This window comes from Rhinolophus sinicus, chromosome 17 (assembly GCF_057876585.1).
Source record: "Rhinolophus sinicus isolate RSI-liver-muscle chromosome 17, RSI-T2T, whole genome shotgun sequence".
Lineage (NCBI taxonomy): Eukaryota > Metazoa > Chordata > Mammalia > Chiroptera > Rhinolophidae > Rhinolophus > Rhinolophus sinicus.
The window spans coordinates 94394824-94422029 of NC_142517.1; the positions used below are offsets into that span (position 1 = coordinate 94394824).

Sequence of the window (27206 nt, forward strand, 5' to 3'; positions counted from 1 at the left end):
GGTTGCCTAATCAAATCAGACCCCAGGTTAGCTACAAGTCTCCAATACTCAGGTAGATGAATATATAAATTAACACAAGGAAGGATGCAAATGTCTGTGCAGTTTTTAGCCATATTCACATAACCCTACTGTAATTATAAAGGATACATTACAAATCCTATATGAAGTACGAATTCAAAAGATTAAGTACATGTCTCCCAGTAGTTTTCCATGTGAAAATATTTTGTTTGAAATTTAGTACTAAAGAGTATCTGGAGTTAATAAAAAGTAAAATTTTATTCTCTCCAGATGAATGAATTTAAAACCAAATTTTTTTACTGAAGAATAACAGAATGTATGCTCTTTTGGAAGCAATCTTTAATAGATCTTTAGGAAGCAATCTCAAATAGGTTGAAAAATATGTATGTTATGACTAGATGTACATTATTGCATTTTAAACATTTAGGCAATGAACCAAAATTCAGACATTTCAATCTTGCATGATAGTTAATTTGAATTTCACTTGATGGGCAAGTCTCTTGATATTCTTTGATGCCAGTTATGATTTCTTGTAACTAGAATGTTACAAGAGGTAACAATTCTATTTTCAGAAAAGAAGAATAAGGGGAAAAAAGAAACATGGCAAATCAAAGAAAAAAACGGAAAACAACCCATTATTTTGAACACCTTCGTAATATATGTAGAGAGATATATATGTATATATAATGTTATATTGAAATACAGAAATACCGTAAGGGAATAATTTCTAAAGCGAGGCTTGAACTGCTTAGTTTCATATGTAGAATCAAAGCGTAGATACTAAATTATTTCCATAGTTTGATCTAAACATGCCCATCTCCTATCTGTTTTGACCACAGGTTTAGAGCCCATGGGTCTAGCTATATGATGCCATCACAGAAAATGTTTAATTAAAAACATATTTGGCAAAAGAGTCAAATATATGGTGACAGAATGAGACTAGACTTTGGATGGTGAACACACAATGGAATATATAGTTCATGTACTGTAAAGTTATACACTTGAAACATATATATTATTTACCAATGTTACCCCAATAAATGAAAAGTGGAAAAAAAAATTTGGCAACTATTTCACAAGAAAATAAGATAAATTTAGGAAGAAATGGAGAATGTATTTTTTCTGGCACTTATTAGCTGTGACATTTTCATTTATTTTTAATTTTTTAAGAGTTGTATCAAAATATAGCTAACATACAATATTACATTTGTTTCAGGTGTACACATACACCATAGTTATTCAACATTTATATACCCAAAGAACTGATCACCATGATAAATCCAGCAACCGTCTGACACCGTACCACACTATCATATTATTGACTATATTCCCCATGCTGTATATTATATCCTGATGACTTATTTGTTTTATATCAGAAAATTTGAATCTCTTATTCCCCTTCAAATTTTCCCTCCTTTTCAATTTTTCAATTATAGTTGACATTAAATATTATTTTACATTAATGTCAGGTGTACAGCATAGTGGTTAGACATTTATATACTTTAAGAAGTGATCCCCGTGACTAGACTAGTACCCACCTGGCACTACACATAGTTATTACCATATCATTGACTATATTCCTTATGCTTTACTTTATGTCCACATGACTATTCTGTAACTACCAATTTGTACTTATTAATCCCTGTCCCTTTTTCACCCTGCCCCCAACCCCTGTCCCATCTATCACCCCAATAACTCTAGTAACCCATCTGACACCATACATACTTATTACATTATTAACAATATTCTATATGATACACCCTACATACCTATGACTACTTTATAATAACCAATTTGTACTTCGTAATCCCTTCCCCTATCCACCTACCCCCAAAATGTTTTCTGTATCTATGTGTTTGTTTTTGTTTTGTTTGTTTGTTTATTTTGTTCTTCAGATTCCACATATAAGTGAAGTCACATTGCATCTGTTTTTCTCTGTCTGACATACTATATTCTGCACAATACCCTCCAGGTCCATCCATGCTACTGCAGATGGCAAGAACTCATTCCCTTTCATGGCCAAGCAATATTCCCTGTTATACATGTACTATCTACTCTTTATCCATTCTTCCATAGATAGACACCCAGGCTCCCTCCACATCTTGGCTGTTGTAAACAATGCTGCAATGTAGATATGGATGCATGCGTCCCCTCCAAGTTGTGTTTTAGGTTTCTTCAAATAAATACCCAAAAGTGAGATTACTGGGTCCTTCTCTGTCACTTGTTATAGCCTTTGTTTTAAAGTCTATTTTGTCTGGCATAAGTATTGCTAACACAGCTTTGTTTGTTTGTTTGTTTGTTTGTTTGTTTCCATTTTGATGAAATATCTTTTCCCATCTTTTTACTTTCAGTCTGTGTGTGTCTTTTGATCTGAAGTGAGTCTCTTGTAGGCAGCATATGTAAGGGTCTTGTTTTCTTATCCATTCAGCTACCCTATCTTTTGATTGGAGCATTTAATCCATTTACATTTAAAGTCATTGTTGATAGATATACAGCCATTGCCATTTTATTATTCATATTTCTTATCTTTTTTTCTCTCTCTCTTCTTTTTCTTCTTATAGAAGTCCCTCTAACATTTTTAGTAATCCTGGGTTGGTGGTGATGAACTCCTTTAACTTTTTCTTGTGTGGGAAGCTCTTTATCTGTCCGATGATCCTAAATGATAGCTTTGCTGGGAAGATCAATGTTGATTGTAGGTCCTTGCTTTTCATCATTTTGAATATTTCCTGACATTCCCTTCTGGCTTGCAAAGTTTCTGTTGAGAAATCAGCTGACAGTCTTATGGGAGCTCTCTTATAGATAAATAACTGCTTTTTCCTTGCTGCTTTTAAGATTATTTATTTGTCTTTAACCTTTGGCATTTTAATTATGATGTGTCTTAGTGTGGGCCTCTTTGAGTTCATCTTGTTTAGGACTCTCTGAGCTTCCAGGATTTGTGTATCTATTTATTTTACCAGGTTAGGGAAGGGTTCAGTCATTATATCTTCAAACAGGTTTTCAATTCCTTGCTCTCTCTCTCTCTCTCTCTCTCTCGTTCTCGCTCTTTCTTTCTCTCTCTCGTACTCCTATGATGTGAATGTTGGTACACTTGATGATATCTCAGAGGCCCCTTTAATTATCCTCATTTTGGTTGGATTCTTTTTTCTCTTTGCTGTTCTGATTGAGTGTTTTCTGCTATCTTATTTTCTAAATTGCTGATTCGGTCCTCTGCTTCATCTAATCTACTGTTGAATCCCTCTAATATATTCTTCATTTCTGTTATTGTATTCTTTATTTCTGACTGGTTTTTTTAATGTTTTCTATATTTATTTTTATGTTCCCTATCTCTTTGTTGAAGTTCTCCCTGAGATCACTGAGCATCCTTATAACCAGTGTTTTGAACTCTGCATCTGGTAGATTGCTTGTCTCCATTTTGTTTAGTTATTTTTCTGGAGCTTTGCTCTGTTCTTTTATTTGGGATATGTTTCTTTGTCTACAAGTTTTATCTGCCTTTTCATGTTTGTAGGGTGGTTATGTCTCCTGGTCTTAGTAAAGTGGCCTTATGTAGTAGGTGTATTGCGGGGCCCACTGGCTCAGTCTCCCTGCTCACCTGAACTGGGTACTCCAGGTGTGTCCCTTGAGTGAGTTGTATGTTCCTTCATGTTGTAATTGAGCCTTGGTTGCTGTTTGCACATCAGTGAGAGCAACTGATCCTTGGGTTGATTGGTTGTGAGGACTGGCTCTGACTACAGTGGAGGAGTTGTGCTGCAGGGGCTGACCCTACAGAGCAGAATCTGCCTCAGCAGGGCTCTGGTGCCTGCCAGTCTGCCCTTTGGTTGTGTCATTCTTGGAGGTAGCTGGATGATTCTCAGGCTGTGTCTGAAGCTTGCAACCAGGCATGACAACTCTGGGGACTCTCGGGAGCCCCCCACCCCCCCCCACAGGCAAATTTCAGCCACCTCCTGTGCATTGCCAGGTAGCAACAGCAATGCAGTTGAGTGCCACCTGCACTACCTAAGGAGGCCAAGTCATAAGCCAAGGATGGCTGTCACTAGTTTCAGGCTTGGGGCTGATCAACCAGAGGTACGAAACATGATGAAGCCAGATGCTGCTTGTTTGGGTTTTGAAAACCTCTGAGAGATTTTACGAATGTCTGAAGCATGAGCCAAAAAGCTGTTTATATGCAAAGCCTCTGGAAGCAGCTTGGGTGGGCCTGCAAGTTGGGTGGGGTGATGTCTCAGGGAATCAGGGTTAATGAACTGTGTTAGCCAGGTTGATGGAGACTCAGAAAAGGTGGCCATCTGAATCTGCATGCTGTGAGGGGTGAAGAGCTCAACAAAGAAACAATGGCTTCTGCCAGCTCCTTTGTCTGTTCAGGAGAAAGCTATTCCTCCAGCTCTTGCCTTAAAGCCAGACAATTCAGTTCCTCCCTGCATGTGCCTTTCTCCTTTCAAGCTGCTGCCCTAGCGATGGAGCTCAGAGTGAGTGAGTCCATCAGCAAGTTAGTCCATGCATGTGCCCTTTAAGAGGAGTGCCTGGGAGTGCAGCCACCCTCCATATCACTAAGCCACAATCTCCATTGGTTTTCATAGCTGGACATTTTAGGGACTTCTTTCCCCAGCATTGAAATCCTGGACTGGGAAGACTGGTGTGGGGCTAGGACCCCTCACTCCTCCATAGGGCCATCCACAACAGAGATATCCCTCCTGATTTTTAACAGTCACATGCAGGTGTGGGACCAGCCCATTCTGAGTCTCTGCCCTCTACCAGTTTCCAGGTGGCTTTTCTTGTATGTCCTTAGTTATAGGGCTTTGGTTCAGCTAAATCAGGTGATTATCAATGATGGGTATTCTGTAGTTAATTTGTAATTTTGATATGCTCACGAGAGGAGGTAACCACAGTGTTTGCCTACTCTGCCTTCTTTAACAGATCTTCCAAGAAATGGAGAATTTTGCATAAGAGCTTCTGTGTGCTAAATATTTTCTAAAGACAATATTTGAAAGATCATACTGGGGACATTTTTCTTTAAGTACATGTCTTAAAAATAGATTATGTTTGCAAATGCATCCTTTCTTTTCAAGGACTAAGTGAAATTTTCTTTGTCACACATCTTTTATTTATTCTTTCATTGCTTAAAAATTATTGAGTGCCTATGTGAATAGTATATGGCTCCAGGTGTTGAGGAGCTAACCATCTGAGGGAGAAGGGAAACAGTTAACCTAAATAAGTTCCTGTTATACAATATGACCAGTGATTTAATAAGGAAACAAACCAAAGTGAGAGATTACGTAATAGAAAGAACATGGACAATGGAGTCTGATACACATGTGTTTAAAATCTTTACTTGGATACTTCTTACCCATAAAATGTCAATAATGATAACCCCTGCTTCATGGGGGTTTTGGTAGAACCAATAGAAACAGTTATTTTCCTGGGACATTATAGATACTAAATGCATAAATTAGCAGTATTATGAGAGCACTGGACTAAGTGAACACTCTTTTTTTTCCTTTTGATAAGAAAGACTTCTTATTTGTCAACCTGCTTTAGATAATCAGTAAAAATTGAAAAGTTGATCGAAGGAAAACATATATGGTAAATGTGATAAGTGATGCAGTTTGTGATTTTGTTGAGATTCAAAGACTAATCCATTGGTCTCTTTGTGGTGCCACTGCAGCATCTCGTGTGCACCTTCATTTGTACCTGCCTTCCTACTTGTGAAAAATTCCACGTGTCATGGTAACTTTCTTCATCCTCTCTTTCTCCAGAGGAAAGAACACATACTATCCATTTATCCTATGTTCTCACTATTTGTCTCATAGCAGGTGCCTAATAAATTGTGTATTGGTTAAATTATAAAAGGAAATGTTATTAATTTGTTAATCATCAAGCCAACACTCTACCACTCATGAAATTTCAGGCCCTTTTGGAACTGTCATTTAGGTATACCCAGTGCTTGCCACTTAGGGAAGATAACAATAAAGTTATCCTTAACTTTTAAAATACCTGCATTCCAGAAAGTCTGACTTTTAAGTAGTTTTTTAAAATTATATGTACTGTAATCAATCTTTTAAATTGTATCTATCATTAGTTTACATTTTAATATTTGAGATTGATGGTCATAAGAATATTTTTTTCTCATCAAGACTAAATTGATATTATACTCAAGAAGGAAACATATTCCTGAAGCTATGTATCTAAATAAAGTCAAAAATAGTTGAATAGACATGAATAGATCTTATTTTAAATCATAAAACACTACCCTACCATGTTTATGTGAATAGGATGAAGATTTTTATAGACAGGCAAGCCAGATCTTTGAATATTGGAGTTTTAAGTGGAAAATATATCGGTACTGTAGCAAAGACCTGAAATAGTAATGTCTTAAATAAGTGAGAAATTATTTTTTTTTTCATATAACAATCTGAGTATAAATAATATAAGTGATTTCATGAGGTCAAGAGATTCAGGATCCTTTTATCTTTTTCCTTCGCCATTCTCATCACAAAACTTTCAGATCTTATTGCAAAATGGCTGTTCCAACTCCTGCTATCATGCTCACATTCCAGTCACATAAAGAAAAAGAAGAAGGGAGAGGGAGATCCTTCCTTTAAGGCTACCAGACAGAGTTTTAACATCGTGTCATTTCATATTGCAGTGCTCAAATGTGTTTTCATCTTACACCTAGCTGCAAGGGAGTCTAAAAAATGTATATTTCATGAAAAGAAAATAAAGCTAAAATTCATAGGACTTATTACCAAAAGAATGAGGAGCAATTGGATATTAGGGACAGCTGGCAGTCTCTGATACAAGAGTTTAAATCAAGAGGGATTTTACATGGAATTCGCATCATGACTCTAAGTCTTGCCTTTCAAATCACCTCCAAGCACCATCATGCTAATGTTCAGAGAAAATGCATATGAATCATATCCTGCGTAAATGTTGGTTATTACTGTCTAAGGTGAGTTCAACAATCCCATATTGCAAGCTAAGCATATATACAAATTCTATTGTTGATTATGAAATAATATGAATAATAACTAACAGTTCATGAGAATTGGTTATGTCCCAGGGATAGTTTTAAGCATATTAAAGTATTAACAATAACTTATTCAGTTGTACCACATCTCTTTGAGGAAGATGACTATTATTAGGTCAGCTTTCTAGATAACATAAGTTAAGGGGAAAAGTATTTCCCATTTGAATATAAGTGCTAAAAATAATTAATAATTGCATTTTCTTGACTAATAAGGTGTTGAATGTATGAATGAATAGATGGATGAATGACAAGCCAAAATTTACATACAGGAACATAGGTATTCCAATGATTGTATCCCCTTGGAAGGAATCACCTTCTGTAGTGGATGTTCTACTGATCAAAAGATTCATGGCACTCCAGTTATGGAGCTGTCTAGAAAGTCTGTAGCATAGTCTTTTGAAAATGTATAATGATGAGAGATTTGGTCCTTATTTATTATTTTTTATTTCATTTGCTTTTTGGAAAAAATGAAGTCATTCAGGAAAAGTCTATTGGAAGATTAAACTTAGAAGAAAGCAATTTTAGTCAAAAATGAAGTGTCCTTGTAAGTTAATGAGAATGCTTCTCTCATGTGGTAGATAAATTGATTAGTTTTGTATAATCCTAGTTTATTTGAGTTAAAGGTAAAAATTAAGTTTATATATTTTTTAAGTAAAAAGAAAAAGTTACGTCTATACATGTGGTAGTAATTTAAATATTTTTCAGAGGCAAAGACATTCTTTGTCATGAATGTTTACGGTGAAAATCTTGACTTTATATTTCTCTCTCAAAGTTATAAAAAAAACAAAAAAAACAAAATCACGATCAAGAAAAAAAAAAAAATTTAGCATGAAAAGACTGAAAAGCCAAACACGTTTAAATGTTTAACGTAGTCTTTCTTAACTGAGATTTGATCATAAGTCAATACTATTGCTTTCTATAGAAAAGAGAGTAGCAAGACATGGGGCTGGAAACTGGGCAGGAGTGTGATTTGAAAGGGCTTTTGGCTGTGTTACTGATTTTGCAGTTTATCTTTAAGGGAAGTGACATGAGCTGATTTCTCTGTAAGCAAAACAGTCTATAGGATTAACCTACAATATAGAAACTAGATTTGAAGCAGACAACTTGCAACTAGAGACCAGGACACAACTGAGATAGTTCACGGGGTAGACAATGGAACCTAAAGCAAATTAGGGATGCTGAGCAGGGAAAGAGGAAATGGCTTTGAGAGAGTAAGAAGTTAAAACCATTGAGACTTAGAGACCAATTATCCAATCAGGACTTGAGAAAGGGAGGAGTCAAGAGTGATCCCTAGGGTTTTGTCTTGACCAGCACAATAGTGTCAGTTGCTCACTTCTATTGAGCACTTTATGTCAAGCAGTTGGCTAAAGTCTTCATATTTATTACTTTAATGTTCAAACACAAATTATGATGCATGCTTTATAAATTAGGAAAGCGGAATTTGAAGACATTAAGTAATTCCCTAGGTCAGAGTACTGATCTTCTATCAAAGAGTTGGCTACTTTGTCTCAGGAGAGATTGGACAGGTAGACTGGAGAAGAACTTGTAAGAACAGGATTTTAGAGACATTACCTTGGCAATTGCATGAAGGGTATTACATTTCCAGATATTTTAAGTATACAGATTTGTCATTTAAAAATCCAGGACTTTGGAGGCAGGACCTTGGAGTATAGGTGATGTTTTCAGTACCCTTTATATTGTACATTTACAATCTTATGTTTTAGCTAATGCTTAAGTGCATTATACATAAATTGCTAAGTTCAGACTTACTAAGTTAAAAATGAGATACTACTCAAATGCTTTGCTATATTCCATTTTTAAAAATAGACACTACTAAATGTCTTTTCAATTAGATAATTGAAAATTTACTAACTGGATTAATTTTTACATGGCTTTGTAATTTGTTTCTTCACTTGATGTTAATGTTTTCAGACATAGACCAAATTTTATTTCCTGAAGCAGCGGGGAAGCCTGAGCAAGGTGAAGAAGCCAGAGGAGTCGGAGAGTGTATTGTGCCAAGACCCAAGGGCGTGATTCATGTAGGTCGTGCTTGGCAGAAGGCCATACTACATTCTTGGTACAAACGCTTGATAATGTTCTCTGTTTTACAACGCACGGCAGTGTCTTTACAATATCAACTCCTGAGTGGGCTACTTTTGTCTTAATCAAGTAAATTTGATCATGGTGCTGCTATTACTGGAATTTGGGGCATCCAAGCACTTTGGCTGATAAAATTTTTCTCAGTAGGATTTTTTACTTTTACTTTTTGTATACTTAAATTCAGCAACAGATAGCTCAAGAATAGTTGATTTTTCTGCATTATCTGGCAAAGAGTATTTGACAAAGTGAAGTCTGTGATTCAGGTAGAATGATTATTGGGGAAATTGACTCTAGAATTTTGAGCAATTTCTGTAGTTGAAACCAAAGTCATTCTCATCGAGCATAATACTCTCTCTGCCCCGGGTCTTCTGATTCTCAATGGCTTCTGTTTCCGCTAGGATGTCCCTGAATTTTGAGTACAGTTTTAAGAACATTATTGCCAAAATAACATTGAGTTTTATAAAATCCATGTGTTTCATTTGTCCTATTTTTCTTTTCTTCCTGTTGAGAGCAATTCAAGTATTAGCAAACTAAGATGCTTTATAACCTCTTTTTCTTTTCTATCATTCTTTGAGTGTGCTCAAACTCGTGATATTTTTTTTAATGATCAAGTTTAAGCTATGGAATGTTTCTGCTACTATAGTAAAAATTTAATATCTATCTAATATTCTTTGCTCCTATGTTTTCATTTAACTTCACTGTCAGCCAGTAAATTAAATCTGTACTGTTCACTATCCTTACCTAATTTCAAATATTTTTAATAGTACATTGTTCTATTCTCTCCTTGTTATTATTAATGAAAAATATAAAAAGATTGAGCTTATGCATGCCACAGAGCCTTATGCTCTCTTTTTCTTTTAGATACATCTTTGCAAATAGCATAAATCTGGTGATGCATTATTCAGAGGGCATAATGCTCATTCGAATTCTAACTCTAAAGAGTAAATTCACTAAATAATATCTAATAGATCAAAAGTAAAATTAAGTACTCATTCAAACAGTCCCTGGATTTTACCTTGTTGGCAGTTTAAAAAAAAAAAAAAAGTGCTGTTCTTGGAAGATCTTAATGTGCATGTGTCAATTGAAGCCACTGAGAGTTAGGGGTATAACCACAAGGAAAATGTAAACTAAAAAGGATCACTGTCCACTTGGAATTTAGCATCAGGGAGCCACTGGTGACTGGCAAACATTGTGTCATGAAATTGTTGGGCCTGCGGCTGGATTGCCATGAATTGTAAAGGGAGATGAGTCAGTGACGAGGGTAAGTAGAGGGGGCAAGCAGAGATAATCAGTGTGGTTTATTTTATGTTTATTTGTTAAAGATTGATGCATTGAGTTAAAGATTGATGCATATGCTGCCATAAAGTGTTCAATATTGAAGAAGTGAAATATATCAAAGAGATATGGATATCATATCAAACATATCAAAGAGTGTGGATAATCAAATGACCAAAGAAGCTGAGAATCAGAGGTCCAGAGCACACCCTTGAGGGAGGGGAGGTGGTAAGGAGGATAATTTTTCTAGTATAAGAGGCAGAAGGACAAAAGGATGGATTGGAGAATGTGAAACCATGCTATAAGTTTGAAGTGAGGAATTGATCGGCTGTCATCTGTGTTCTCTGTGAATTGGAGGTTCTGTCCTCAGCTGCAAGATAAACAGAAGTCATGGAGTGGCATACTGGAGGTTAGAGGTGAATCGGCAATATTGAAAATAGCCATTATGAATAAAATTGAAGAGAGCAGACCTAGGTTATTATAATCAATAATCTAAAGAAATAATTACTGTTTAAAAATAAATGGCTTAAATTTTATAAAAGTGGCAGTCCCCCCCGCCCCCTATGAGGTCAGACAATTAAGTTAGTGAACTCATCCTAGAAAAAGTTCTACATACCTCATTGCTGAATATCACTATGGTCACCTTCGAAGGACTCCCCTTGGGTAGCTATGCACCGATGCCAGTGCCTAGTCTACCCTTCAAAGCAATTTGGAACTCTTTTTCTGGAATGGCCATCAGAGCTGTCATCGTATTACCCTTGATGTCCTGAATGTCATCAAAATGTCTTCCTTTCAGTATTTCTTTATATTTGGGTAAAGAAAGAAGTCATTGGGGGCCAGATCAGGTGAGTAGGGAGGATGTTCCAATACAGTTATTTGTTTATTGGCTAAAAACTGCCTCACAGACAGTGCCGTGTGAACTGGTGCATTGTCATGATGCAAGAGCCATGAACTGTTGGCAAAAAGTTCAGGTCGTCTAACTTTTTCACGCAGCCTTTTCAGCACCTCCAAATAGTAAACTTGGTTAACTGTTTGTCCAGTTGGTAAAAATTATAAAGAATAATCCCTCTGATATCACAAAAGATTAGCAATATCGTTGCAACAAGTTCAAGGTCTTAATTGTCAGTCCTCATATATCTATAAGAAATAATATATTGGATAGAAAAGCAAAGAAAATATCAAAAAAAAAGCTCAGGCTTAAGGATTTGGACTAGGGTCATGGCAGCAACAATACATCAAAAAAGCTGATTTATCTAAAATAGGAAATTAAAAAGGTTTAATACTCTAGGAGATTGGTCAGGGAATGAAGGAAAGGTGAACATATATATTAGTATTGCCACATGGTTTACAATATTGTTTTGAACTAAGTAGCATCCTTCCTTGAATGAGTAAAATTAACTTGGCAATTATTAATGTATTAGAATGGTTTCTGTCAGTTTAACTTATTTTATTCTTAATTCTCATTTGTTATATGAGCTGCTTACATTTTCTTTTATACTTAATACGATACCTCAGTTGACCAGACCTATTTGTGATATTTGTAGTTCATAAATGAATGGCCACAGTAGTATATCATGGGATATACCATATTATTATCACTAATTTTATTAGTACTACACCTTTCTTTTATATAATGTGCTATATTTATAATTTAATTTGACCCTTATTATAATTTTAAAAAATAACCTTAACAAATTTTTTCTATTTTTTTTAACACACTAACATACAAAATTAGTTTTAAAATTTAAATATTGGTATCTGGAAAGCAGATTCTGAGTTAGAGATCACTGTGCAAGAGCAAAACTGGAGAGTGCCCTCAAGATCAAAAATGAGAAAGTGGGGGGATTGATGACAAAAGGAAACGGGACTAGAAAGGAGAGAAGCTGAACTGTGTTGTAGTTGAAGCAGAGGCCACATATGATCCTACAGGCAACTCTAAGTTAGGGAGAGCCTGAGATTTTTCCCAAATCCGGGTGAAGGAGCCTGTACCGACAATTCATTTGACGCTGGCTATCCCAGAAAAGGCGGGGTGACCTTAGATTCGGTGTCTTTTTTCAGTCAAGGTCACATCTCATAGTGGAAGTCAGCTGACAGCTCTTCCTGCCAACACTCCCAGTAGCTGGGTGTATATTCTAAACAGGGGGTCTGCACAGTACACCAGAGCTCCCTCTAGAATTACAGAATAATTTATTATGGAAAAACCTGCCTTATTTCTCTCCACCCCCAATATCATTATCCAAATGCAACCACTCCAATGACCTCTTATTTCTTTTCATCTTTCATGATGATTAGTATCTCGATTCTAAATAATGTGCTTGGGTGACACATTTTATCAATTTGAAATATTATGCAAAAAGACAAATATGTTTTTTTCTCACGTCTTCTGATTTTTTATTTAACTTTTCCTTTATTGTCAATATAATCACAGCACTATTTGTATTTCTTTGAGGTCGATCTGACCCTAAAGTCGAATCAAGGTTCAAAGATGGGTGAGAATGAGGATTTGCACATTGTTCATGTTTGGTTTATTTGGGTTAATTTTTAAAGTAGCAAAAAGAACAAAGGATAAGAAAGTGAGAAGGCTACAGCTAGGAGGACTTGATTCCTTGTGACCTTGCACGTTTGTAGGAGTGCTACACGTGGATTAGGTTCAATGGATATAGCGTTCCTGAAACAAGGGAGGTTTCCACGGGGGAGACAGAGCCACGAACATGGGTTCTCTATCTTTGCTACCACCCGTTACATCTCCACCCTTCTTCAGGTCCGCCGCTCAACTTTTGGGCCAGATTTACTTTTACCATAGTTATTGTCTATGCTTATCTATAGGTTGTATTTAAAAGTTAAAAACCATTAAATAGAGTTATATTATTATTTGTAAATATTGTTTAGAGCATTGTGATGGGATTACATTTCCTTGTCTATGGTTCACGTTATGCCCTTTTTACATTTCACCAACAGACAGAAATCAAGTCCACTTTTGAGGGCTTTATATGCTTTACTATTTCAGCCATGCCTCTCACATACATTTTAAATTTTAGGTTTATTTCTTTCTATTTTTCTTTCTTTTCTCTCTCTCCATTTTGCTTTAATTATTCTTTTTTTATTTTATTTTCAGAAGAAATGCTCTTATTTAGAAAAAAACTTCTTAGGATATTACCACTTTTTCATTCTGTAACATCCTTTTCCTTTTTTCTTTTCTTTTCATTTTCCTTTCTTTCCTTTCCTTTTCTTTCTTCCTCCCTTTCTTTCTTTCTTTCTTTCTTTCCCTCTCTGCCTCCTTTTTTATTTTATATTTTTTATTATTTTACTGAAGCTCGCTGTGTCAAGAGACTTACCATCCGACACCTTTCCTCTTCTTGCTAAATATAACTGTTCCCTATGCCATCTAAGCCGTCTTCGGAGTTCTCATTCTTATGTTCCACTCATGGCATCCTGTTTCTCAGTTTATTCTCTTATTTTTCTATGTTGTACCCTCAAATAAGGATGAGTGGGAAGTAAACTTTCTGAGTTCTTATTTGTCTTACAGTTTCCATCACATGACTGGTGCTCTGGCTATATCTTGAATTCTAGGCTCAAAATTATTTTCCCCTGTAACTTTGAAGATATTGTTCCATTATTTTCAGGCATTAAGTTTGCTGATGGAAATTTGAATTATCTTTTGTTTTGTAGATGGGCTTTTTTTCTTCCTATGTGAACGTTTTTAGAATCATTCTTGTGTGTTTTTTTCTTTTTTCTTTCTTCTTTTGTTTTGGAAGAAAATCACTTTATTCTAATTGATTCACAATGACATCACAAAAGCTGGTGTAAGGAGGCCACACAAACATTTGCTGAGCCCCAAACTCACTAACATCTCAGTGAACTTTTGTACAATTATGAACACCCATTGCACAGTTATGTCCGTTGCAGTTCTGCAGCAAGGAAGCTATTAATGCTGGAGGAGAGGTTTAACTGGTGGTTTTACACTTTACACTTTCACTAGCAATTGTAATTTTATACTAAATTAGCTTGGTCACGAGACATGAGTTTCCATGTCTTCAATTTGAACTTCTTTATTAGTCTAATCCATTTGCAAATCTGCACTGTTTCAGCACCTCACTGAAACCCTCACAAAGCTTAAGGTCACCCTGTTTCTGACACTCCCAAAATTGTTTCATCTCATCACGGCTTGGGCCAAACTGCTGTTGCTGCTGGTATTCCCTGAGGCTGGGTTCCCTGAGTTGCCGGCTGGGTTCCCTGAGGCTCCTGGTAAGTGATGTCACGTCTTGCAGGCTCAGCATTACTTCCTCCACTGAAGGCCCCTGTGATGGCATGACCTGCTGTGTGGCCATCAGCTGAGCCCACAGCCACACCAGCCACAGTGGTTGCCCTCTAGGCCATCAGACCTGGCTGCCGAGGTGCCGGAACAGGTGAGCCAACAGCAGATGGTGGAGCTGCTGCTGGCGGCTGAGCTGCTGGTGCTGGCCTGGGCACAGGTCTCATCTGAAGTGCCCCGCTGGCCAGAGGGGCCACGCAGGAGGTCTGGCTTCGGCGTCCATGCAGCACCGCAACTGCACGACGGCTGGGCATGTACCAGGCAGAGACTGGGAGGAGAATCTGGCAGCTTCTTTTTGTGGTTTTGTAGAATAGGTGTGGAGTTTGGTCTTTTCTTTTTTTTTTTTTTTTTTAGATTTTTTTTTTTTTTTAAATTAAATTTATTGCGGTGACAATTGTCAGTAAAATTACATAGATTTCAGGTGTACAATTCTGCATCACATCATCTATAAATCCCATTGTGTGTTCTTCACCCAGATTCAGTTCTCCTTCCATCACCTTTCTTTAATCTTATCATGCACTTGATTGGCCCTTTCAATCTATTCAAAGGCTAGTGTTAGCTCTAGAAAAATGTATTGATCTGTTGCCCTGAGTTTTCTCTCTTCTCTGTAAGGCAATCTTATTAGTGAAATATTAGATCGCTTGGATTGACTCACTATATCTTTTCTGTTATCTTTTATATTTCTACTTTATATTTTTGTACTATTTACTAGGAAATTGCCTAAACTTTGTGTGTGTGTGTGTGTGTGTGTGTCTTTTAAAATCTAGAAGACTGCCTTAACTTTCTTTTTTATCAACTTTTTAATCTGTGGGAGGAAGAGCATACCACATAACTAATGACTCTGAGTCTCTTTTGTTCTCTGGTTGTCCTTCTTTCATTGAAAAGTGGAAAAAAAAAAGACATAATTTCTGCCCCATTGGAATTTAATCTTCGGTTGGGACTATATCAGTTATCCATTGCTGTATAACTAATGGTTCAAAACTTAGTGACTTGAAACAACTGCCTTTTATTTGGCTCATTATTCTGCAGGGTGGAAATTTGGGCTGGGCCGTGTCTGGGAGCTGTTCAGTTGACCTCTCATGAGGTCGCTCAAGTGACTTCAGTTAGATCCAGCTCAGCAGAGGCTAGCTAGTTTCTGACGGCGTTGGCTGGTAGGTCTGGGATGGCTGGGAAGGCAGAAGCCTTTCTCCTTCTGTTGCCTCATTCTTTAGCTGGCTCATTTGGTCTTATTCACATAATAGGAGCTGGGTTCCAAGAGTAAATTAGAACGCAAGACCCAAAGTATAAGCATTTTTCCAGTCTCTACTTATTTTCCATTTGCTATTATTACATTGGCCAAAGCAGGTCACAGAGACAACCCCAGAGTCAACATGGGAAGGGACTGTGCAAGATTGTGAATGAAGGGAGCCACGATAAAACGGGAGCTCCCACTGCAATAATCTATCAGTGATAAAATATAAGACCAGAAATAGAAGACAGGACAATTTTGAAACCTTCTTTAAAAATGTAAAATTAAACCCATGATTTTCATGTTACAATACGGTATATTCTAGAAGTATTCAGTGAAAGAAAAATAGAGCTTGAATACCCTAGGAAAAGCTTCATAAAGGGCTTAGTCTTCACCAGCTTATTAAAGATCCTGGATGAATTTGGATAGGCCAAAAGTGACATGTAGACTCATGGGGACATTGGAGATGTGGGAGCTCAGAGGGGAGTCACATGATTTCACAGACATGTTATTTCATTAAACTTCAGATTTTCTCTGTGAAAGACTAGTAGTGATAGTGGATAGTCAAATTACAGTTACTTGCCAGGAGGCCATGAATAGCTGATTGGAATACTCTGTTGATAACATTTTAACATTAGGTAAAATGAAAGAAAGAGTCCCTGCTGGCAAACATATACTTTTTGAAATTCAGAAGTTCTCAATTATTTTCCAGAAAGATCTTCCATAAGGAAAATTATGACCAGCGAGTTAAGGACATCAGATATTTTGAATAAATATATAATCTAAGATTTATTCTGGACTGAAAGACCTTAAAATTTACTTTTATGTTTATCATATTTTTTAGCATATTGGAAGATATCTTTCAAAGACAAGCACCAAGCTATTTAGTTTAATGTAAATATAGACCAGCATTCTAATTTTTGAAGGCACTTGTGAAACTCAAGTAATTTTTTCTGAAATTGACACAGTTTTAGCCTTTCTTGATGCCAGTCAACTGACTAATACTTCTCCTTCATTGTAGTTAATTAGTCTAATTTATGTAGGATTTTTAGCCAAATTATTGCTCACTGACAAAAACAAAAGTACTTAATATATTCTGCCAAACATTATTAAAATAAAATAATGCATTTGAAATTGTTTAAATTACACACTTAAATTCCCTACAATGCAATAAATCAAGACCTGTGTTTAAGGAAAAGTTATATATAAGTTTCAATTTTTATGCAAGAAATATATATTTTATTTAGTAAATTATAAACATTTTTTTATGTCTATCTGGCTATCTTCATTTTAAATAATGTTATTGGAAAATACACATATATAATGCTAAATATACTATCCTTATTGATATTAAACTAATTTAAAAGACTTAAGGATTGCATTGGTTTTGGCGTTTACTGGGATGAATCACTAAACAGATACTTGCATTACCTGATTTCGTTCCTAAAAATGAAATTAGTCGGTATCATTGATAATTAGTGTAATCTCTGCTATAAGTGTTCAATGCCTTGCAAGTTTTATCATTTCTTATTTAACAAAACTCATCTTTGAAAGGATATGTGGTCTGAAAAAATTGGAGGCTGAAGAATCTCTCCATATTTATCCTGAGTTGTATGTATAACTAAACTATGTAAATTACATGACTATAGAGTACAGTCCATTTCTAGACATGAACCTTAGTCCTCTCCTAATTTGGAGAAATATTTGTAGCCACTTGTGAGAATGAAAGCATTAGAATTTCCACATAAACACATTTTATAAAAAGAAAGAAACCACTGTGACAACTGGAAATAATACTAATCCCTTGCACTAAATTTTAAGTATATCAAAGTAAGATCTCATAGTCTGATTGTTCCAAGTATACCCTCAAATAGCTTCTCATCTTGTTTATTGTCCTTATCACAAGATGCAGGATACTTCACATTTACATTAATCACAAAACTGTCAGAGACTATTGATGTTTCACACTATTTGCAAAGGCCCTAAATCTTTTCCTGCATTTGGAAAACCCTGAGTGACCTTTCAGAAAATACAAATAACTATAACTATATGCAATAATCGTCTGTTTTTGCAGCTGATTTGAGCTACTTCTCTTTTCTACACTCTCCCCATCTCTTCTCTTATTTTCCTTCTTGTTTTTCTACTTCTTTTTCTTCTCCTTTTCTTCCTTCTCTCCCTCCTCCTCTTTTTTCTCTCCCCTCACTTTGTATACATGTTCATTTGCAAATATAAGTACCTAGGGATGGACAGAGAATGTCCATGAATTAATAACATTGATTTTTCTCCCTATCGTTTCAGTAGCAGTGAAGTTTATTACAAAATTCTATTGCAAACTATTTCAAAATTTTAAGGTTCAATAAACCAGTCTTATACCATCAATCATGATTTCTGTCTGCAAAGCAAAGACCCTCATTTAAAACAACAGCAGTAGCACACTTTCCCTGAATTTAATCTGCATTGTCAATTTTAAAGGAATCCCATATAGATGGAGTAATATGAAGAAAGAATTTTGATATGCATTATTCTTCTTATTTCCTTTAATGTATGAAAGTATAGTAATTAGCAGTAACATTACTAACAACAAATTCATATGTGTATGTTTATGATATATCAAAATCTATCCTAAGCATACTACATCCATCAATGTGTTTAATCTGCAAAATAATTCCATGAATGAGGGTTCATTCATTTCATAGTTGAGCAACTGAAGCAGAATAAAGTCACACAGCTGGAAAGTGATAGAGCCAGTTGAGTGGTTTTGTTTTGTTTTGTTTTTTTGTTTGTTTGTTTTTGTTTTTTTGGCAGGGGAAGGTGCTGTTTTTGCTTTTCTTTTTGTTTTCTTTCCCTGATGCACATTTAATATAATTGCTTATGGGGCTGAGGAATTTTTTAACTTTTTAAAAGGTATACAATAGTTTAAGAATAGTATAAAGCATAGGTATATCACAAAGAACAGCCATAACCTTACACACCTGTTAACATTTTACCCTATTTTTTTCCTTTTCTTACAACACCTCAGCTTGTATTTCTTAAGAATAGGAATATTCTTACATAATCATAGGTGAGTTCTCAACTTCAGTAACATTAACATACATACAACAATTTTCTTTAATCCATATTTCAATTTTTTCAACTGACCCAATAATTCCTCCACGTTCTTTTTTTACCACCAGCACTAGTTTCAGTCTAGCATCAGGTATCACATTTAGTTTTAATGTATATTTAGTCTCCTTTAATCAGAACATTTCCACTGCATGTCTTTGTTTTCATAACACTGACATTTTTAAGAATACAGTGAGACTGTGGTCTTACATACAAACAAGTGGTAATTGCGAGGCTGATGGTGAAAGAAACAGATCTGAAGGAAAACTTTAACATGAAGGGATGGTCTACCAAAATTTTACTAGACATGCTAAGGAGGTAATTGAGATAGTTGAAACTATATTTATTCTGATCTTTCAAGGAAATCTAGAATATTTTAAGAAAATAGAATAGTTATTGCACACCTTGCCAGTTTTCCACTAAACCTAAGTGTCAAACTCACCAGAAGAAAGCTCAAGACACTGGCAAAAATGACACAGTGTATAAAATGAATTGATTATCTAATTAATTAGTTAATTAAACCTACCTACCTATAAGTTTCTATTGATTTGCTTGTTTCTTTGATATTACCCAGATAGAATATATAGAATTCGCCTTGCAAGATCAAATAGTTCATTAAGATAATGGTAGCTTAAACAAAACTGCTGGCAGTGGAGATAGAGAGAAGTGGATGAATTTGAGTATAATTTACATCCTGAGACTGACAAGATTCTGTGGTGAATTGAACATGGGAGGTGAGCTGGAGGGTAATACCAGGGATGAGTCCTGAGCTCCCACTTTGCATATCTGATTCCGTGATGTCATTCACTAAGCCAGACAAAGAAGGAAGACGACCACATTATGGGAGAGGTCAAGTTTAGTTGGGATATAGTCTCTTCTTAGATATTTGGAGAGCAATACAGCATTATATGTACAAATCTGAAAATCTGCAAGGAGGGTTGAGGTGGAAAAACAATTCTGGGCATCCTCTGCACATAGATGATAGTAGACATATTGAATGTGGAAAAGTTGCCTGGGAAGACTCTAGAAAGAGTGAAGGAAAAAGAGGCCATGGCATAATCTTGAATAAGGCGCACATTAAAGAGCTTGGTGGAGGATGGTTAGATTGCCAAGGAGCTGAGAGCAAAACAGCAGTCAGAGATGTAGGAGTAAAACCAGAAAGGGTGTGTCACAATAGACTAGAGAAGACTGAAGGAATTAAGAAATATTCACCATTGTCAACGGTTGCCAAGAGAGAAAGAAGTGTTGACAAATAAACTAACTTTGGAATCACCCTGGTGATGATGACTTTATCCAGAACTTTTACTGTGGAGTTATGAGCGTAGATTCCAGATTTGAGTGAGAGGATATAGGAAAATGATAGTGAGGAAAATTAATCAAAGAATAATGTTTTATTTTTTCTGTTCTTTTTCTAATTTTTAAAAATTTTTCAGTTACCACTGACATAAAAATATTACATTAGTTTCCAGTGTACAAAACAGCGTAGTGATTAGACATATATACTATATGTATATGTGATAACAAATAATTTTATTACCCTGTGCATTTTATTACACTGTACATAGTTATTATAATATTATTGACTGTATTCCCTATGCAGTACTTCACATCCCTGTGACTATTATTTTTTCAATTGTAGTTGACATTCAATATTATATTATATTAGTTTCAGGTGTACGGCATAGTGGTTAGACATTTATATAATTTATGAAGTGATTTCCCCGATAAGTGTAATACCCACCTGACATTACACATAGTTTTTACAAAATTATTGATTATATTCCCTATACTGTATTTTACATCCTGGTGACTATTTTGTTACTATCAATTTGTACTTCTTAATCCCTTCACCTTTCTCACCTAGCTTCTAAACCTGCTGTCATCTGGTAACCATCAGTTTGTTCTCTGTATCTATGAGTTGTTTCTGTTTTGTTTGTTTATTTTGTTTTTTGCATTCCACACGTAAGTTCCATAAGGTATTTGTCTTTTTCAGTCTGACTTATTTCACTTAGTATAATACCCTCTAGGTCCATCCATGTTGTCACAAATAGTAAGATTTCACTGTTTTTTATGGCATAGTAATATTCCATTGCATATATGTACTAGATCTCTTTATCCAACCATCTATTGATGGGCATTTAGGTTGTTTAAATATCTTTGCTATTGGAAATAGCACTGCAGTAAACAAAGGAATGCATATATCTTCTCAAATTAGTGTTTTGGATTTCTTAGGATAGACACCCAGAACTGGAATTTCTGGGTCATAAGGTAGTTCTGTTTTTAATTTTTTGAAGAACCTCCAAACTGTTTTCCATAGTGACTGCACCAATTTGCAAACCCACCAAGAGTGCATGAGGGTTCCCTTTTTTCCACATCCTCACCAACACTTGTTTGTTGATTTATTGATTATGGCCATTCTGACAGGGGTGTGGTGATTTCTCATTGTGTTTTTAATTTGCATTTCTCTAATGGTTAGTGACCTTGAGCATCTTTTCATATGTCCTCTTTGGAGAAATATCTATTCAGGTCCTCTGCCCATTTTTCAATTGGTTTGCTTGTTTTTTTTTTTTTTTGGTTTTGAGTTGTATGAGTTCTTTATAAATTTTTGATAATAAGCCCTTATCAGATGTATCATTGGCAAATATATTTTCCCATTCAGTAGAATGTCATTTTGTTTTGTTGGTGGTTTCTTTTGCTGTGCAAAAACAGTTTAATTTGATGTAGTCCCCCCTCCTTTTTTTCTTATTTTCCTTTGCCCAGTGGGATATATCAGAAAAAATATTACTAAGGGTAATGTCAGAGAGTTTACTACCTATCTTTTCTTCTAAGAGTTTTATGATTCCGGGTCCTACATTTAAGTCTTTAATCCATTTTGAGTTTATTCTTGTATATTGAGTAAGAAGATGATCTAGTTTCATTTTTTTGCATGTATCTGTCCAGTTTTCCCAGCACTAGTTATTGAATAGACTGTCTTCACCCTATTGTATATTCTTGCTACCCTTGTCATAGACTAAATAACCATATAGGCATGGGATTATTTCTGGGCTCTCCAGTTTATTCCATTTATCTGTGTCTGTTTTTATGCCAGTACCATGCTGTTTTGATTATGATGGCCTTGTAGATAGTTTGATATCAGGTAGTGTGGTACCTACAACTTTGTTCTTTGATCTCAAGATTGCTGTGGCTATTCGGATCTTTTATGGTTCTGTATAAATCTTTGGATTACTTGCTCTAGTTCTGTGAAAAATGTCATTAATATTTTGATAGAGCTTTCAATGAATCTCTGGATTGCTTTAGGTAGTATGGACATTTTAGCTATATTCTTCCTATCCATGAGCATGATATATGTTTCCATTTATTTGTACCTTCCTCAATTTGTCTCTTCAATGTCTTATTATTTTCTGAGTACAAGTCTTTACTTTCTCAGTTAAATTTATTCTTGGATTTCTTTTTATGAAATTGTAAATTATTTTCCTAATTTCTCTTCCTGATAGTTCATTAGTGGTATATAAAAATGCAACCCATTTCTGAATATTAATTATGTATCCTGCTATTTTACTAAATTTATTTATCAGTTCTAATATTTTTTTGGTGGAATCTTTGGGGTTTTCTACGTATAGTATTGTGTCATCTGCAAATAATGACAGTTTTACTTCTTCCATCCCAATTTGGATTTCTGTTATTTTTTTCCTTGTCTGATTGCTGTGGCTAGGACTTCCAATACTTCTTTGAATAAAAGTAGTGAAAGTGGACATCCTTGGATTGTTCCTGATCTTAAGGAGAACGCTTTTCGTTTTACCACAGTGAGAATGATGTCAGCTGTGGGTGTGTCATATATGGCCTTCATTATGTTGAGCTATGTTCTCTTTGTTCCCACTTTGCTGAGAGTTTTTATCATAAATGGATTCTGGTTTTTGTCTGCATCTATTGATATGATTATATAATTATGATTTTTCATTTTGTTTATATGATGTATCACCTTAATTGATTTGCGTATGTTGAACCAACCTTGCCTCCTGGGAATAAATTCCATTAGATTATGCTGTATGATCTTTTTAATGTATCGCTGAATTTGGTTTGCTAATAATCCTTGAGCCTTTTGGGGTGTATGATCATCAGGGATATCGACAAATATATCTGTCTTTGTCTGGTTTTGGAATCAGAGTAATGGTGGCCTCGTAGAATGAGCTTGGGAGTCTTCCCTCCTGTTGAATTTTTTGGAATAGTTTGAAAAGAATAGGTGTTAATTCTTCTTTGAATGTTTGGTAAAATTTACCTATGAAGCCATCTGGTCCAGGACTTTTGTTTGTTTGGAGCTTGTTGATTACTGATTCAATTTTATTAGTAGTAATCAGTCCATTCAGATTTTCTTTCTTGTTGATTCAGCCTTGGATTATTGTATGCTTCTATGAATTTATCCATTTTTTCCAGATTGTTGAATTTGTTGCTGCATAAATGCTTGTAGCATTTTCTTAATTTTTTTTATATTTCTCTGATGCCAGTTGTAAGTTCTCTTTGATTTCTAATTTTATGTATTTGAGTCCTCTCTCTTTCGTTCCTTTTTTTCTTAACTTTTATTTATTTTAAGTGTGTTTTTCCACACCCATCAGCTGCAAGTCAAGTAGTTGTTTCAATCTAGTTATGGAGGGCGAGCTCACATTGGCCCATGCGGGGACGGAACCGGCAGCCTTATTGTTAAGAGCACAGCGCTCTAACCAACTGAGCCAACCAGCCACCCCTCTCTTTTTTCTTGATGAGTCTGGTTAAAACTTTATCAATTTTGTTTATCTTTTTAAAAAACTAGATTTGGTTTCATTGATCTTTTGTATTATTTTTTGAGCCTCTATTTTATTTCGGCTTTGATCTTTATTTCCTTCCTTTTACTCACTTTGGGCTTTTTTTGTTTTTTATCCAGTTCCCTTAGTATAAAGTTAAGACTGTTTATTTGAGATTATTCTTGTTTCTTCAAGTAGACCTGCATTGTTATGAATTTCCCTCTTAGGACTGCTTTTGCTGTGTTTCATATATTTGGGATCATTCTGTTTTCATTTTCATTGTCTCAACGTATCTTTGATTTCTACCTTGATCTCATTGTTAACCTTTTCATTGTTTAGTAGCATATTATTTAGCCTCCCTGTATTTGTGTGTTTTTCAGGTTTTTTCTTTTTTTTTTTTTAATTGATTACTAGTTTTACACCATTATGATCAGAGAAGATGCTTGATATGATGTCAGTCTTCTTAAATTGATTGAGACTTGTTTTGTGGCCTTACATGTAGTCTATCTTGGAAAATGTTTCATGTGCACTTGGAAGAATGTATATTCTGCTGTTTTGGGTTGAAATCCTCTAAAAATATTTATTAATTCCATCTTGTCTAGTGTGTCATTTAAGGCTGCTGTTTCCTTGTTGATTTTCTGTCTGGAAGATCTGTCCATTGTCATCAATGGGGTGTTTTGGTCCTCTACTATGATTGTATTACTGTCAGTCTCTCCCTTTATGTCGGTCAATATTTGCTTTATATACTTAGGTGCTCCTTTGTTGGATGCATAGATGTTCACTAAGATTATGCCCTCTGGTTGGATTGATCACTTCATCATTATGTAATGTCCTTCTTTGTCTCATTGTAGTCTTCATTTTAAAGTCTATTTTTTCTGATACAGATATTGCTACCCCAGGTTTTTGTTTGCTTGCTTCCATTCACATAAATTATCTTTCATTATCCCTTTACTTTCAGTCTATGTATGTCTTTCAATCTGAGGTGGGTCTCTTGTACATGGCATATGTATGGGTCTTGTTTTCTTATCTATTTAGCTACCCTATGTCTTATGATCCATTTACATTTAGAGTGATTGTTGATAGCTACATAGTTATTGTCATGTTGTTATTCATCTTTTTTATCTTATTTTGTTAATTTGCTTATTTTGCCCTTCTTAAAGAAGTCCCTTTAACATTTCTTGTAATACTGGCTTGGTGGTAATTAATTCCTTTAGCTTTTTTTTTTTCAGAGATAAAGGAAGCTCTTTATCTCTCCTTCAATTTTAAATGATAGTCTTGCTGGGTAATCTTGTTTGTAGGTCCTTGGTTTTTTGTCAGTTTGAATATTTTATGCCCCTCTTTTCTATCCTGCTAAATTTCTGTTGAGAAATCAGCTGACATTCTTATGGGAAAGCCCTTGTTTTCATACTCTTGCTGCTTTTAGGATTCTCTCCTTTTTTTAGATTTAAAATTTTGATATTTATTAATGATAATTTTCATTCTGCCTTTTAAGTTTAATGCATTTTTTTTTACTTTTTAAAATTAAATTTATTGGGGTGACAATGGTTAGTAAATTTGCATAGGTTTCAAGTCTACAATTCTATAATACATCATCTATGTATCACATTGTATGCTCACCATCCAGAGTCAGTTGTCCTTCCATCACTATATACTGAGGTGCCAAAAAAATGTATACAAGTGTACAATTTGGTCAGCATTGCTCAAGCAGTAGTTTGCCCTAATCAGAAGTGTCTGAATGGTGATGGTAACCACTTTGAGCACCTCTTCTATTTGCAGAAGTCAAACATAATTTGTATTCATCTTTTGTTATCAGTATATATTGAGTATTACAATTTTAATACAATTTTCTTAAAATGTGTATACATTTTTTTGGCACCCTCTGTATTTGATCCCCTTAACCCTCTTCTACCATCCCTCCTGCCCCTTATCCTCTAGTAAGCACTAAACTCTTGTCTGTGTCTATGAGTTTTGTTTCTTTATTTGTTTGTCTTTTTCCTTTGCTGCTTTCAGTTTTATATCCCACATATGAGTGAAGTCACATAATTCTTTACTTTTTCTGTCTGACCTATTTCCCTTAACATGATAATCTAAGATCCATCCATGTTGTGCAAATAGCAGTATTTCATCTTTTCTTACGGCCGAGTAATATTCCATTGTATATATATACCACATCTTCTTTATCCAATCATCTATCGAAGGACATTGGTTGTTTCCATGTCTTGGGCACGGTAAATAACGCTACAAAGAACACAGGAGTACATATATCTTTACAGATAAGTGTTTTCAGACTTTTTGGGTACACAGAAGAGGGATTCCTGTGTCATATGGTAATTCTATTGTTAATTTTCTGAGTAACCTCCATACTGTTTTCCATAGTGGCTCTACCAATTTACATTCCCACCAGCATTGTATGACGGTTCCTTTTTCGCCACACCTCCCCAAAACACTTGTTAATACTTGTCTTGTTGATAATAGCCATTCTAACAAATGTGAGGTGGTATCTCATTGTGATTTTGATTTGCATTTCCCTAATGGCTAGTGATGTTGAGCATTTTTCCATATACCTGTTGGCTGTTTGTATGTTTTCTTGGGAGAAGTGTCTGTTCAGGTCCTCTGCCCATTTTTTAATTGGATTGTTTTGTTGTTGTTGTTGTTGTTCAGTTGTATGAGTTCTTTATATCTTTTGGATTTTAGCCCCTTATCGGAGGTGTTATTTGCAAATATCTTCTCCCATTTGGCTGGTTGCCACTTTGTTTTGTTGATGGTTTCTTTTGCTGTTGTGCTAAATATTAAGAGAAGTCAATGAAGGATAGAAATGGCAGCTTGAATGTGTTGAAGCAGGCAAAAGCTTTGATGAGGATAAAATAGCAATTGTTTTACAAGCAAGTGAAAGAAGAGAAAGCAGTGCTTCAATCTATGATTTTAGATATGGAGCGATCTTTGGTGATGTTAAGTACCTTCATGTGACAGTTAGTGTGTCCAAGAGGTGGAACAGGAGAAATTCTCTAGCAATGAGATGATTAAAGACCTGAGAGCTCAAAGCACTTAGGTGCTGAAAGCACCCTGAATGATGAGCATGGTTAATTGGTGATTCATGGAAGTCTGGGAGCCACTGCCGGAGATTTTAATGAAGGGCAGCAATAGAGAGGCTGGCAATGGCAGGAAATAAGAGGAAGCAGGAAGTTTTTTGATTGGTTTTGTTTTGCTTTTAACGAGAGAGCAAGGAAGTCATGATTTGGAAAGTGGAGGAACCAACCCATAGTCATGATCTATCTAGAGAACTAGAATATAAATAGAAAGTGCTTGAGAATGCTGCCGGCATAGTGGTGTCTCCAGAGTTGAGCCAAGTTTCAGTTAAGCGAGGAGGTGGAGAGGAAA

General features: G+C 35.4%; 1 protein-coding gene and 1 pseudogene across 3 annotated transcripts in view; one reads left to right on the plus strand and one right to left on the minus strand.

Annotated features, from left to right (window-relative positions):
- The window catches only part of ROBO1 (roundabout guidance receptor 1), a 1115129-nt gene that overhangs the window by 475098 nt on the left and 612825 nt on the right, over positions 1-27206 (plus strand). The gene's annotated exons all lie outside the window — the stretch shown is intronic.
- On the minus strand, positions 14464-14977 carry LOC109457245 (coiled-coil-helix-coiled-coil-helix domain-containing protein 2 pseudogene; annotated as a pseudogene).